Source organism: Zalophus californianus, chromosome 13, assembly GCF_009762305.2.
Source record: "Zalophus californianus isolate mZalCal1 chromosome 13, mZalCal1.pri.v2, whole genome shotgun sequence".
NCBI lineage: Eukaryota > Metazoa > Chordata > Mammalia > Carnivora > Otariidae > Zalophus > Zalophus californianus.
In genome coordinates, this window is record NC_045607.1 from 75083296 (window position 1) to 75097366 (window position 14071).

Sequence of the window (14071 nt, forward strand, 5' to 3'; positions counted from 1 at the left end):
ATCGTCAATGCTTAGGACTGCCTTATAGAAGGCATTCTACAATGTTAAATGAATTACTTAACAAATTAATGAAGGAGCTAGACACTGAGTGAGTTTGTTTTATATAATGTCAGTGCACTCACACTGACCCTCAACATTTTCTGTTTAGGAATTTAAAAATCAGCCATCCGAATGCCACAATGCCAACCCCAGCATCACAAATAGGCCAAGAAGCCGACCTTGACTATGCCAAAACCTTCTGAATAGTTTTCTTGCACAGGATTTGTTGAGAAGAGGCAACCTTTAGTTTTTCCCCATACTACTCATAATAAAATATGCCTATGAACACCTGCCAGTAATCATAACTGCTTTCTATCCTAAGAACTTCAGTACGATACTAATATATAAATGCAAAATTCACCTGGAAATGGAAATTGTGTCTAAGCATTTTTCTCTGTTAACACTGCCAGTTTTATGTAGTTCTCTTGTACTAAATGGGAAATGTAACTTTTCTTTTTTTAAAATATAATAGTGTTTCTCTCCCTGAGTCTCAAACAGTACTCTAGATCATAAGATGATTTGTTGCTCCACACTGGTGATACTCTATAATCAGCTTTTTATAAAGCTAATTATATGTTCCTTAACTCTCTAAGTTAGAACCTAGGAGGAGATGCTAATGTCTTTAAGACCCAAAGTTGCTGTAAAGATCAGGTATATTGTCACATGTACTATTCCTTGTTTTTTAAAGTAGCACCCACAGTAAAATTCTGGTTTTGGAAAAATAAAGTAACAAACCTAAAGTATACCTCAGTTTTAGCATATTTCATTATTTTGCCAATTAATATATGAATTTGTTCAATGAGTGTTAGCCAAAATGATTTTATTTATAAAACATTGCACTAGTTAATATGGAAGCTACAAGGTAAAATAAAATGATCCCTTCCCTCACTGAGTCCCCAGTGTGTTTATCTATACAATTGTTCTAGAACGATTATAATTTCATCCTTTCATAAAAATGATTAGATATACGACATGGGTTACCATTTCAGTATCCTTACTCCACCATTTCCTGATCATTCATGCACTAATTCATTCATTCAACAAATAATAATTGCTGAAGACACAAGGGATACAAAGATGCTGGGTGCACAGTGACAAAAGAGACCAGCAATATCGCTAACCTCGTGGAACTTACAGTTTTGTGGGAAAAGACAGAAATGAAACTAGCAAGACTGTCTATAAGATAATTGCAGGGAGTGATAAATTCTATGAAAAAAATATCAAGACAATAGGAATGAAAATGATTGAAAGATACAGGTTCTTTTGGGCAGGGCAGCCAAATTTTATCAGATGAAGTGAAATTTAAGCAGAGGTATAAATAATAACAGGAAGCCAGCCATATATAAATCCGGAAGAAAGATGAGCCATGCAGAGGAAGCAGCAAGTATAAATACATTAAAGTGAAACAAGCTTAGTACAAAAATGTTCAAAACTGCATACCCAGGTAAACCAGTTTCACAAGGAAATATCCTATGGTGTTTAAATAAGAGACTGTTAAAAATTTATTTTAAAAATGTTAAAACATAAACAGTCCCCCATTTAGGTTACAAAGCTCTTAAAATTTTTATTGCCAAACCTGATAAATGGAATACAAAAAAAAAGGCAAAATTATAATCAGAAGGAGATGAAGAAAATTTCTACATATTCTAATTATCACAATTACCAACCTACTCGAACCTGTATCTATAAACATCACGACACTTTCTCCTACCGTTGTCATAAATGGACTGTCTCTGCTTCCGATGCCATCTGCTCTGCTTATACGCCAATTAGATCTATAACCTCCTACCTATTCAAGGATTTAGTTTTACGAACTCTACCCTTCTCTCATACAACATCAATTTTACACTCTCTTCTGGATTACTCCCACCTGTGAATAAAAGTGCTGTGATATCTTCTATCTTTCAAAAAGGTAAAAAAAAAACAAAAAACTTCTCAACTGTAGTCTTCTTTAGCTAATGTTCTAACATTTTTGTTTCCCTTTATGGAAAAATCCCTTAAGAGATTCTGCTGTTGTTCTTACCATGTCTAATTCCTCTCCTATTCTTTCCTGAACTCGCTTTCTTTTTAAAGATTTTATTTATTTATTTGACTGAGAGAGACAGCGAGAGAGGGAACAGAAGCAGGGGGAGTGGGAGAGGGAGAAGCAGGCTTCCCGCCGAGCAGGTAGCCCCATGTGGGGCTTGATCCCAGGACCCTGGGACCATGACCCGAGCCGAAGGCAGATGCTTAATGACTGAGCCACCCAGGCACCCCTCCTGAACTCACTTTAATCAGGTTGTGCATCCATACCATTTCACCAAAATGCCTCTTGTCAAGATCATGAATAATCCCACATTACCAAATCCAATCATCCTACTTGACTAGCGGGTAGCATTTGACAAAGAAGATCACCCCCTTGTTCTTAAAACACAAATTGGCCTTCAGAATAGCACTAACTCCTGGATCACTTCTAAATCTATCAGTCTCCCAGCCTCCTTTGCTGGTTCATTTAGCAACCTCTAAATTTTGAAGCAACCCAAGGCTCAATCCTTGCATCAGTTTTTTTCTCACTACGTTCACTCTGAAGTGAATTCATCAAGTCTTACCACTTTAAATATTGTACACATCCCAACAACTCCCAACTTGTATCTCTAGCCCACTAAACTCTATATTGATAGATTAAATTCAATAGCATTTGAATCTCATAGGTGTCCCTAACTTGACATATTCAAATCGACATCTTGCTTCTCCCCAGTTCAATTCCTCTGAAATCTATTTCACCTCAACATAAATGGGACTTTCATCCTTAGAACTGAAAATGGGACTCTCAAATAATGTTTACCAACAGACCTGTGATAATATATAGTAGGCTGAAAATGTCAGAGTTTTATGTTTGTTTTGTTTTGATTTTTGTAACTTAATGAATTATACTATTCTTATCATTTTTCATCTGGTTTTCTTGAGCTTTTCAGGTTGATAATCATTGTCTTCATATTCACAGGGCAATTTTTACTTCCTCTTTTCCACTATCAGTAGTCATTTATTTTGCTTTCCAAGTTATTACAATAAAACTTCCAGAATAAAACCTCCAGAACTTCTAAAATAACATCCTTGCGAACTTTCTCGCTTTAAAGGGGATACCTCTAATGTAGCATAACATTTACTATTAACTATAATGTTGACTGTTAATTTAAGCTAAACAATTTTTTACAATATTGAGGAATAATATAATTAATATGATATTCTTAGTTTTTAAAGAATTTTATTAGGAACAGATGCTGAATTTTATTCAAAGGCACTGTTTTGATAAAGATCATATGGTCTTTTTATTTTGTATTAATGGTTTAAATTTTAATAATTGGTCTAAGTCCTTCTTGGTCATTGTCTATTTTTCTCGTATTAAAGACCTAAAAAGATCTCATTTAGGAGTTTTTCACGCACATGATTTGATTGGTCTATGGGCCTTTTGATCTCTTTACCTGGTTTGGGTATGGTAATGTTAGCTTTAGAGACTGAATACAGGATCATACTATTTTCTACATAGAAGAATTAAGCCTTTTTAGAATGTGTGTGTGGGAGGGGATGGGAATCCAACCGTAAAATCACATGGCCTAAGGCATTTTGGGGAAGTAATTTTTGGTAACTTTTCTAAACATATCCATGGTTATTAGTCTGTTCCTCTTACTTAACTTCTTGGTGAGACAGTTTGGTTCACTTTGTATTTTCCTTAAAATTATCCATTTTATCAAGACTTATTAATATAAGCTTTAAAAGATATCTTCTCACAAACATTTCCGTATCTTCCCTACATGTGGCTCTATCTTCTCTCCACTTCATTATAGTTTTGTTTCCCCACTTTCTCCCTTCAGTAAACCTTTCATGAAATTGACTATTTTATTAACTTTTCAATTACTTATCAATCTCTTGTTCGTTTCCTAAATCATTAACTTCTGTTTTCAGTTTTATTAATTCATTCTTTATGCTTTTCAGTGTTTTGATTTTTTTTTGTAGCTTCTTGTATCTGAATGTTTTATTTTCTCTTGTTTCATAATAAAAGGATTCCAGACTATGGATTTCCCTCTGAGTACAGCTTAGGTTGAAGTGTTGTTATTATTTTTTTTATTGTATGCAATTATAGTTTTGATATCATTTTGTTACAAGAATTATTCTGGAGAGTAATTTTTTTTATTTCTTAATGATTGATTCTTGTTGTGTTTGTTCTTTTCATTTGTGATTTTCCAGAGTAGATCATACAATTACATGCTATTATGGTTATGAATCCATATAAATAGGCTTGATTATTAACCTGGGAGTAATTGAGAAAACCACTGAAGGGTTTAAACTGTGGACAGGACCAATCACATCTTACTACAGAAAAATCTTTTTGATTTCCATGTGAAAAAGGCAGTACAGAGGAGCAGGATTAGATACAAAAAGATTTGTTAAGGATATATGGAGTAATCTAGGCAAGAGATGATGGTAGCCTGAAATAAAGGACAGTGGATATGAAGAAACATGGATGCACTTATGAGATACTTTAGAAACAGGGTCAGCCTATTGGTGGTTGACTGAATGCGGGTACGAAGGAGAAGGAAGGATAACAGATGGAGCTGGGGATTCTGGTTTGAGCAGGAGGGTGACTGATGTCATTCACTGAGATCAGAGGGAAGAGAGGAAGAGTAGAGGTGAAAGAAAGTATTAGTCTGGACAGGCAGAGTTCCCAGGACCTATAAATCTCAAAGTTGAGATGCTGAGTAGGCAGTAGAAAATGCAAGTTTGAATGAAGAGAGAAAAAAGATCTGGGCAAGAGATGGAGATTTGGGGGTCCTCATTATATACCTGATATTAGAAGTCAGTGAAAGAGTAAGATTAGAATAGCCTGTAAAAGAATCTTGATTTCTGGGAGAGTATCTTCCTTTTTTTTTTTAATAATCATTTAAAAACATAAATATATTTAATATCATCTGCAATTTTGTTCACTATATTTTTAAATGGGGTCATTTTGTACATACCTCTTTTCATCCTAAGTTGTTTCCCTAATAAATATCTGGTAAAAATATTGATCCTTCAAATTCAACCGGCTCTAGTTCATTCTTTTTAATTCCTGCATGATATTCCATAGGGCCGAGAATAATAAATTATGGAACCATGTTTTTTAGTTGGGCATTTCCTCTGTATTTCATTTCATGCCAAGACTAATGATGCTATAATAAACATCTTTGAAAATAAGTCCTTATATATTAACAGTTGAGTGTGGTACACTAGTGATATGACACAGTGGAAACATAACTCTAGCCTTTTTCTATCAGCTTTATATTATGCTTAAGAAAGCACCAACTCCTTCCCTGGCCTGAGCACAGTACTAGGAGTCAGGCTTTGTAACTGTGCCTCCAGGAAGTGAATGACATGATATTTCATTCTTCACTCACAGTGGGAGAGAGGGCAATGGCTTAGCCCATTCTCTGGCTTGACTGAGAGACACCTCCAGCTGCCATAACAAAATACCATAACCTGTGTGGTGTAAACAACAGAAATTTATCTTCTTGCAGTTCTAGAGGCTGGAATGTCCAAGATCAAGGGTTCAGTTTCTGGTGAGAGCTCCCTTCCTGGCTGGCAGATGCTTACCTTCTCAGTGTGTGCTCACAGGACCTTTTCTCCGTGTGTGTGCATGGGGAGAGAAAGAGAAAGCCTCTCATGTCTCTCCTTATAAGGGCATTAATACAATTATGACCTCATCTAACTGTAATTACTCCCCAAAGGCCCCCAAATACCATCACAATGGAGGTTAAGACTTCAACATAAGAATTTGGGGGAAACACAAACGTTCAGTCCATAACAGTGGCTGAGTTCAAACTTTCAGGTTGACCAGGATTGATTGCCTTATGCACACGGCTATGGATAATTACCACAGAGTTTTTTAGGAAACCACCTCTTTTTTCTGGCAGGCCAGACTACAAAGGATCAGGATAATTCTTCACCCTTAATATCTTCTGATACTTTTCTTATAATTTCTTCTTCTTCCCTCCTTCTCCTCCACCCCCTCTCTCCACACCCCCACCCCCCTTCTCTCCTTCTCTCACTTTGAAAACTCATACATTGTTGGTAGTTAAAATATTAAAACTGCTTTGGGAAAAGGTTTAGCAGTTTCTTAAAAAGTTAAACGTGGAGCACACAACCTGGTACCTACATATGAAAAGTGAACACATATATTCACAAACATGTTTACATGGATGTTTATAACAGTGTTATTCGTGGTAGTGCAAAACTGGAAACAATCCAAATGACCACCAAATGGAGAATGGACAGTTAAAATGCAGTATATGCATATGATAAAAAACTACCTAGCAATAAAAAAAAATTAACTACTGACACACAGAACAACACAGAGAAGCCTCAAAAACATTATACTTCCATAGAAACATAAAATGCTACACACTTATGATTTCATTACATGAAATTATAAAAAAAGCAAAATCATAAAAACTGAAAGTAGATCACCCAGAATATCACTCAGTCACTCAGTAGCTGACTGCTAAGGGCACAAAAGCACCCACTGTTTCTTGGGGACAGTATTAGTTTCCTATGGCTGCTATAACAAATTACCACAAATTCAGTGGTTTTAAAAAAAGGGGGGGGCAGAAATGTATTCTTTTAGAGTTCTAAGGGGACACAAGTCTAAAATGTGACTTACAGGGCTAACATCAACCAGGGCCACCCTCCCTCGGAGGCTCTAGGGAAAATCTGTTTTCTTGCCTTTTCCAGTGTGTAGAATATTCCTTGGGCTCATGGCCCTTCTTCCATTTTCAAAGCCAGTGGCATAAAATTCCTCTATCTCTGCTTCTCTCTGTTTCTGTCACATGGTTCTGCCTATTAAATCTATGCCTCTGTCTTATAAAGATATGTGTGATCGCGTTTAGGGCCCATCCTGAAAATCTAAATCTCCCCACTTCAAGATCCTTAATTCAGTCACATCTGTAAAGTCTTTTTTGTTTTAATTTGCCTTATAAGGTAACACTCCAAGGATTAGAACATGGAGATTTTTTTTTTTTTTTTTTTTTTTTGCGGTGGGGTGAGGGTGGGGGAGGTCTTTTTCTTTTTTTTGCCTGCTACAGGGGTGATGAAAATTTCCATGTCTCAATTATGGGATAATACCAAAAGTGTACATAATTATTTAAATGGTACACTCAAAATGAATACACTTTTTAAAAAGCTGGAGAAAAACAGGAAGAAAAAAAGGAAGGAAAGAGGGAGGAAGGAAGGTAATTATCTTAAAAATGGCAAAGGCAGGAGCAAATTGTAAAAAAGGAATGGCCAGAAACCACCAAGCTAGTGAGCAAAGAAATATAAATTAAAACAAAGACACATTTAGAATTTTTTACATATATCTCTTTATACGAAAGATACATATGGAAACAAATTCTGTCATAGATGGAAAAATAATTTAGTACATTATCTTTGAAAGATGTTTGGTCAGAATATAAAAAAGAAATAAAATCTGCATCATTTTAAAGTACTAAGTCACTTTAAGGAGTGTGTTTTAAAAAAGAAATCTGTGGGGTACCTGGGTGGCTCAATCAGTTGAGCCTCAGACTTGTGATTTTGGCTCAGGTCACGATCTCATGTGTAGTGAGATTGAGCCCTGAGTTGGGCACTACACTCAGCTTGGAGTCTGCTGGAGATTCTCTCCCTCTGCCCCTCTTCCTACCCCCACCCAGCTCACATTCTCTATGGGAGGAACCATATAATTTTTGCAGCAACAGGTCAACCCACTATTTCTTTAGTCCTTGTTCAGAAAACAGACTGAGCACTTGAACCAAACTAAAGCCTTCCAAATAAAGTTGTTTTCTTTAGAGATCGGACATGTGTTACAATTATCACTGTTGACTTGCTTTTCTCCACTGATCCTCTGTAGAGTGTTGTCACTTTGTAGATATTTTATCTCTTGGGGGAAAAAAAAATCTTAGAGTTTCTTTGGCCCCAGCAACTGCTATAGACAATTCATCAATACATTAAAGTTTGGTGGTAGAAAAAAAAGTACATTTAAATGAAGCTTTAAAAAACAGATGTTGTGGGGCCCCTGGGTGGCTCAGTCGTTAAGCGTCTGCCTTCAGCTCAGGTCATGATCCCAGGGTCCTGGGATCGAGCCCTGCATCGGGCTCCCTGCTCAGCGGGAGGCCTGCTTCTCCCTCTCCCACTCCCCCTGCTTGTGTTCCCTCTCTCACTGTGTCTCTCTCTGTCAAATAAATAAATAAAAATCTTTAAAAAAAAACAAAGCAAAACAGATGTTGTGACACTAAAACTGTCAGAGAGTGCCTTTTCTGAGGATCACTGTAAACAAGTATTTTCTTCCAAGGGGAATTGGTTTTAAGACTAGGAATTTATTGATACCTTTATATGCATTTAAAAATTGAAATCATTATTGTAGAGGCTACTTTTAGGCAACAGCTTGAGCAATGGAAACTTGAGCAAGGCAAAAGGGCCCACAGTCACTACCAAGCTGACACAAACAGCCTCATAAGTGACCCATCTTGAAATAACCAAAGGCTCTAACTGACCAATAAACTACTTACAACCAGGCACAGTTCCTAATACTACCAAAAAAGGGAAAATTCCATACTTTCCTGAACTTCCTCACTCCACTCTGTAACTATAGTCCTTCACCACTACCTCGGGGCAGACAGTCTCTCCTTTGCTGTCCTGCCTTCTTCTCCCTTGCAGTGCATTCACTAAACTTCTGTCTCTTTGTTCTGCTTTGGGTGAATTCTTTTACTGCCCACACTGCCAGCCCCCATCCAATCAGAATGTGACACAATTGTATTATTTGTCTAAAATTCAAACCAGGACACTTTTCTAATATAACGGAGATTCATATCTGGATTTGATTGCCAAACAAGTCAGGCAACAGATGTCTGGATCAAAATCAATTAGAAGATTTTCACTAAAGTAAATATCAACACTGTGAAGGAATTTGTTTTCAAATTTCATCGAGAGTGGGGTACCAGTCTGGCTCAGTCAGAGGAGCGAGGGATTCTCGATCTTAGGGTCATGAGTTCAAGTCCCATGTTTGGTGTAGAGATTACTTAAAACAAGTAAAATTAAAGCAAAAAAAAAAAAATTCATTGAGAGACACTGGATGGCGGGGCCAATTCTGTACATATCTCTAGCTATTCATCATCCCAGCAGTTTCCCTGCTTTCATTGCTAATCATTTCCAAATTTAGTGCTCTCACATTCTCTACTCTCACTGTACCTTGGTATTCTAGCTCCTAATTCCACCACTCAGAATATTAACTCAAAAATGTCTTACATATTTTGTTAGGTAACACCAGCTGCAGTAACAAATAAAGCCACAAATTGTGGATAACACAATATAAGTTTTGAGGGCTTTTTCCCTCCTCTAGCAGACTACGTGTTTCTACTTGATGGTTCTCAGTTTAATTCAGGATTGCAGTTTCCTTCTATCTTGAAAAAAAAGAAGAAAAAAAAAAAGCCCTCATGATTGTTAGCATCTACTCAGCAGAAAGGGAGCAAAGAAATATGGTGGTAATACACTTGGTCCAAAGTAATAGAACCCACTTCTATTCTTACGCCATTGATAAGAACTACTCATATGTCCACACCTAAGTGCAAAGGGTATTGGGAATTGTAATCCTTGTATAGAAAGCTGCTCCCCAAGAAATCTCTACATTATGGGGTAGAATAGCGCCAGGGCCAAATCTAAAACAAATGAAAACCAGTAAGGAAGAAGCCAAAGTCAGGGAGACCCTTAAGAAGAAGTACATAATTTCTGCAACAACACATCAGTTAGTCCATTAAAGCTCTCAGATCTATAGTCACGTGCCACATGACCCCATGGCATTCATTCTCCATTGCACTCTATAAATATATTGGCCTAAGACAGACATAGAAGGATTTTACAAAGACCTGACATTCTAACATCTTATCTTAATTTCCTCCAGTTCTCACTCCTTCTCAATACATGATGGACCACAGTCCATTAACAAGAGATCAGGTTTTCCCAGTCTATGATAAGTGGGAAATATACTCAGTCTATCTTTTCCTTAATTTCTTTTTCAAATTCTAAGATTGTTTGCACCATTCATGATATCCTGATGCCAAATTTGTCATGAAGCTGTAACAGCACCTCAGTTATCTAAATTTTACTATCAGGAGTCTGATTTCCCCATTTTAGAGAGATGTATAAGTCTAGCCATCTGCACTATAGAGAAAAACCAAGATTTCTAACCTACCATGAAAGGGAAGTCAGATTCAAAGCCTTTGCCCATCTGTATCCATTCATCTGTTGAAGGGCATCTTGGCTCTTTCCACAGATTGGCTATTGCAGACATTGCTGCTATGAACATTGGGGTGCATATGGCCTTTCTTTTCACTACATCTGTGTCTTTGGGATAAATACCCAGGAGTGCAATTGCTGGGTCATAGGGTAGCTCTATTTTTAACTTTTTGAGGAACCTCCACACTGTTTTCCAAAGTGGCTGTACCAACTTGCATTCCCACCAACAGTGTAAGAGGGTTCCCCTTTCTCCACAACCTCTCCAACATTTGTTGTTACTTTCCCTGTCCTTCAACAGACGAATGGATAAAGAAGATGTGGTCCATGTATGCAATGGAATATTACTCAGCCATCAGAAAGGATGAATACCCAACTTTTACATCCACATGGATGGGACTGGAGATGATGCTAAGTGAAATAAGTCAAGCAGAGAAAGTCAATTATCATCTGGTTTCACTTATTTGTGGAACATAAGGAACAGCATGGAGGACACTAGGAGAAGGAAGGGAAAAATGAAGGGGGGGAATCAGAGGGAGAGAATGAACCATGAGAGACTATGGACTCTGAGAAACAAACTGAGGGTTCTAGAGGGGAGGGGGGAGGGGGGATGGGTTAGCCCGGTGATGGGTATTAAGGAGGGCACGTTCTGCATGGAGCACTGGGTGTTATACGAAAACAATGGATCGTGGATCACTACATCAAAAACTAATGATGTATTGTATGGTGACTAACATAACATAATAAAATTAGAAACAAATAATTGAAAAAAATAAAATTAAAATAAAAATTTTAAAAATGTAAAAAAAAAAAAGCCTTTGCTCATCTGACTTTATTCTAACTCTGCAGGAGAAGCATCTGCCTTCTATAAACTGAACTTGCTAGTACAAAAGACAGCAGCTGAACAAAAATTAAAGGGTTCTATAATTATTGTTCCATATCTAACAGCAAGTTACAAAAAAAGGAATCTAAAAAAAAAAATCAATGCATATAATTACTTCGGCTTAGATGTATAATAGGTTCTGCCCAATCTGGGAGCACAGCTTTAGCCTCTAGATGCTTGTACTTTTTCAAGAATGCAGCCATCATATATAAAATATCAGAGCAGAAAATGAATTGAGCACCTCTGTAAGACCACACAAATTTCTTCAATGTGAAAGGAAGTCAAATTTCCAGAAAACACACAGGAAGGATAAATCATCTTTCACCTTCATTCTGGGTACCACAGCCTGCCTCAGAATTTGTACAAACATATAGTAGGGAAAGTTTGACTAAACATATTGTCATATAAAATGAGTTAAATATACTCTTTGCCTTTGAATACATAGCTCAGTTTTAAGAGGCAGATCCTCCAAATACACATATATATGTGTACACACACACACACAAACTATAAATGCACACAGAGCCGTTCATATCTTTATGAATAATGTAGATGGGTATTTTAAATATTTATGATTTGAAAGTTACCAAAAAACATCTTAATTTGTATCAACATATTCTGTAGAGTTAAAACATATACCAAAAACTGGTCTAGAGTTTATTAGGTCACACTCCATTGCTTCCTTTATTCTGTGGTGAGGACAGGTCAGGGTGCACCTTGGCACAGGAACCTTTGTGTTCCATGCCCCCCAGAATTGTGTAACAGATCAAAGGTGGGCACAGGGGCAGCACTGAGCACAGACCAAGAAAGGAAAACTTTCACCCCTTGTTGCTCTCCTGATAATTTATTCATGTGGCACCTGTGATGTGGCCACTGGACATTTAGTCAAGACATTAGTGCTCAAAACATGGCTTGGTCATATGTAGCTATTACAAAATTCATTTAAACTTTCTGTTCTATTTACCCAGGTTTTTTTTTTTTTTAAGATTTATCTATTTATTTGAGAGAGGGAAAGAGAGAGCACGAGTGGAAGGGTCAGAGGGAGAGGGAAAAAGAACCTCAAGCGGACTTTGCGCTGAGCATGGAGCCCGATGCGGGGCTCCACCTCACAACCATGAGATCATGACCTGAGCCGAAACGCAGAGTTGGATGCTGCAGCAATCGCACCACAGAGGCACCCCTCTTTTTACCCAGTTTTTCACCAAGAATAATAATGCCTTCCATACACACTGCTGTGAGGTATGAACTGAATTAAATAACCAAGTTCAAATGCTCAGCACCCATAAAATCTACTGTAGAGTTGAGAGCATATACCCATTTAGAAGGAAAGGAAAATAGGTCAAGCAAAAAGGGATGCCTATGGGCATCGTTTTCCTCCACAGACTTGCCTGGGGGAATACAATCCCTCATGAATACTCATGAATATATGAGGTATGCAAATAGGTAAGCGAAATGGAAAACTATCACTTTTGATTAGCGTAGTGACCTCACGACTGGAGATTTAGAACACATCAAATGTCAGTATGTCAGAACTGAACTAGCTGCTTCCAACTTTTTGCATTCTGTCCACAGAATTACTATCAAAGCATATAACAAAAGTCTGTCTTGTGCTAAACATGCACATGCCTTTTGCCACCTCAGACTGAAAGATGCTTTCAATACTGGATCACAACTTTCTCAGCTTTGCATGCCTCCAATACCTAGCACACATCCCTTGTGTACAGCAAGTGCTCAATAAATGTTGGCTGAATTATGGAGTGACCGAAAAGCAAAGTAAATTAAATACTGGGAACGAAATATATATGTATGAGACAAGCTACCTTTTGCAACTTGGAAGTAAAACAAAGAATCTGGAACTTTTAGTAATATAATTGGGGCAGTAGCTATGAGAGGGCTGTATACACAGAATCAAATCACATACGCAAGTGGCAGCAGCAGCCTAGCGGGAAAGAGCAGTCCATGCTCCCCAGATGCAGAACAAATAAGCTTGGAGAAATATGGTAATTGTTAATAATATGAAATTGACAAGAGAATGGGGAACCACCTTGACATTTGATTACTACTTAGTCAATATTCAAGCTCATAAGAAAGAGAGCAGATGTTAGCCAAAGCAGATGTGAAAGCACATATAATAGAATAAGGACTAAAGGGATTTGGCTGGTTGCTTGCAATGTATATTTGTTGGATGAAAACAAACAAACAAAAACCTTCAAACATAATCCAACAAAAATTAGGCCCATTTGGTTCATTTCCTTCAGTTTTCCTTTCTCTCCAACAGAATTTATCAAAAGTTTGAGGCAAAGGCAGTTTGACAAAACCTTTTGCCATTTGCTCAGCTCAGCTGTCCAAAATCACCTCTCTTTTCTCTTTGTCAGGGCCCAAGAACAGACCTAAGTGGGAACTTCTCATGTGCAAGAAAGAAGAACATCAAAACAAGTGGAATCAGAGAGCTAAAAATATCCAGAACTTGAAGTCTAGAAGCCAGAAGGTTACATAAACATATGAGACTTAAGCATTACCATTTTTTTTTCAGGACTCTGGGTAATTCTAATATATAGCTAATGCTTGAGAAATACTGGGTTAGAAACAAAACATACCTTCCCATAAACTGACAATGGCCACGTGAAACCTAAATTCTCAACCCCTGGAATACCCTGGAACCTACCTTGAGGGAAGGAAGAGGCAGCAAAACTTTGAGACATCAGCTCCAGTCAAGCACATCTGATTTCACAACAAGGTTCTGGTCCTGTGGAGGCCAAAAAAAAAAAAAAAAAAGGAGGAGGAGAAGGAGAAGAAAAAGAAGAAGAAAGAGCAAGAAGAGGAGGAAGAAGGGAAGAACTGTATCAGCAATAGCAACTAACACTTACATCCCACTTA

General features: G+C 37.4%; 1 long non-coding RNA gene across 1 annotated transcript in view; it reads right to left on the minus strand.

Moving 5' to 3' along the window:
• The window catches only part of LOC113934833, an 83148-nt gene extending 77458 nt beyond the window's left edge, over window positions 1-5690 (minus strand). Inside the window, exon 1 of the long non-coding RNA XR_003523812.1 lies at window positions 5647-5690. This is a non-coding gene — a long non-coding RNA (uncharacterized LOC113934833). The remainder of the gene's footprint in view (window positions 1-5646) is intronic.
• Window positions 5691-14071: the final 8381 nt, after the last annotated feature.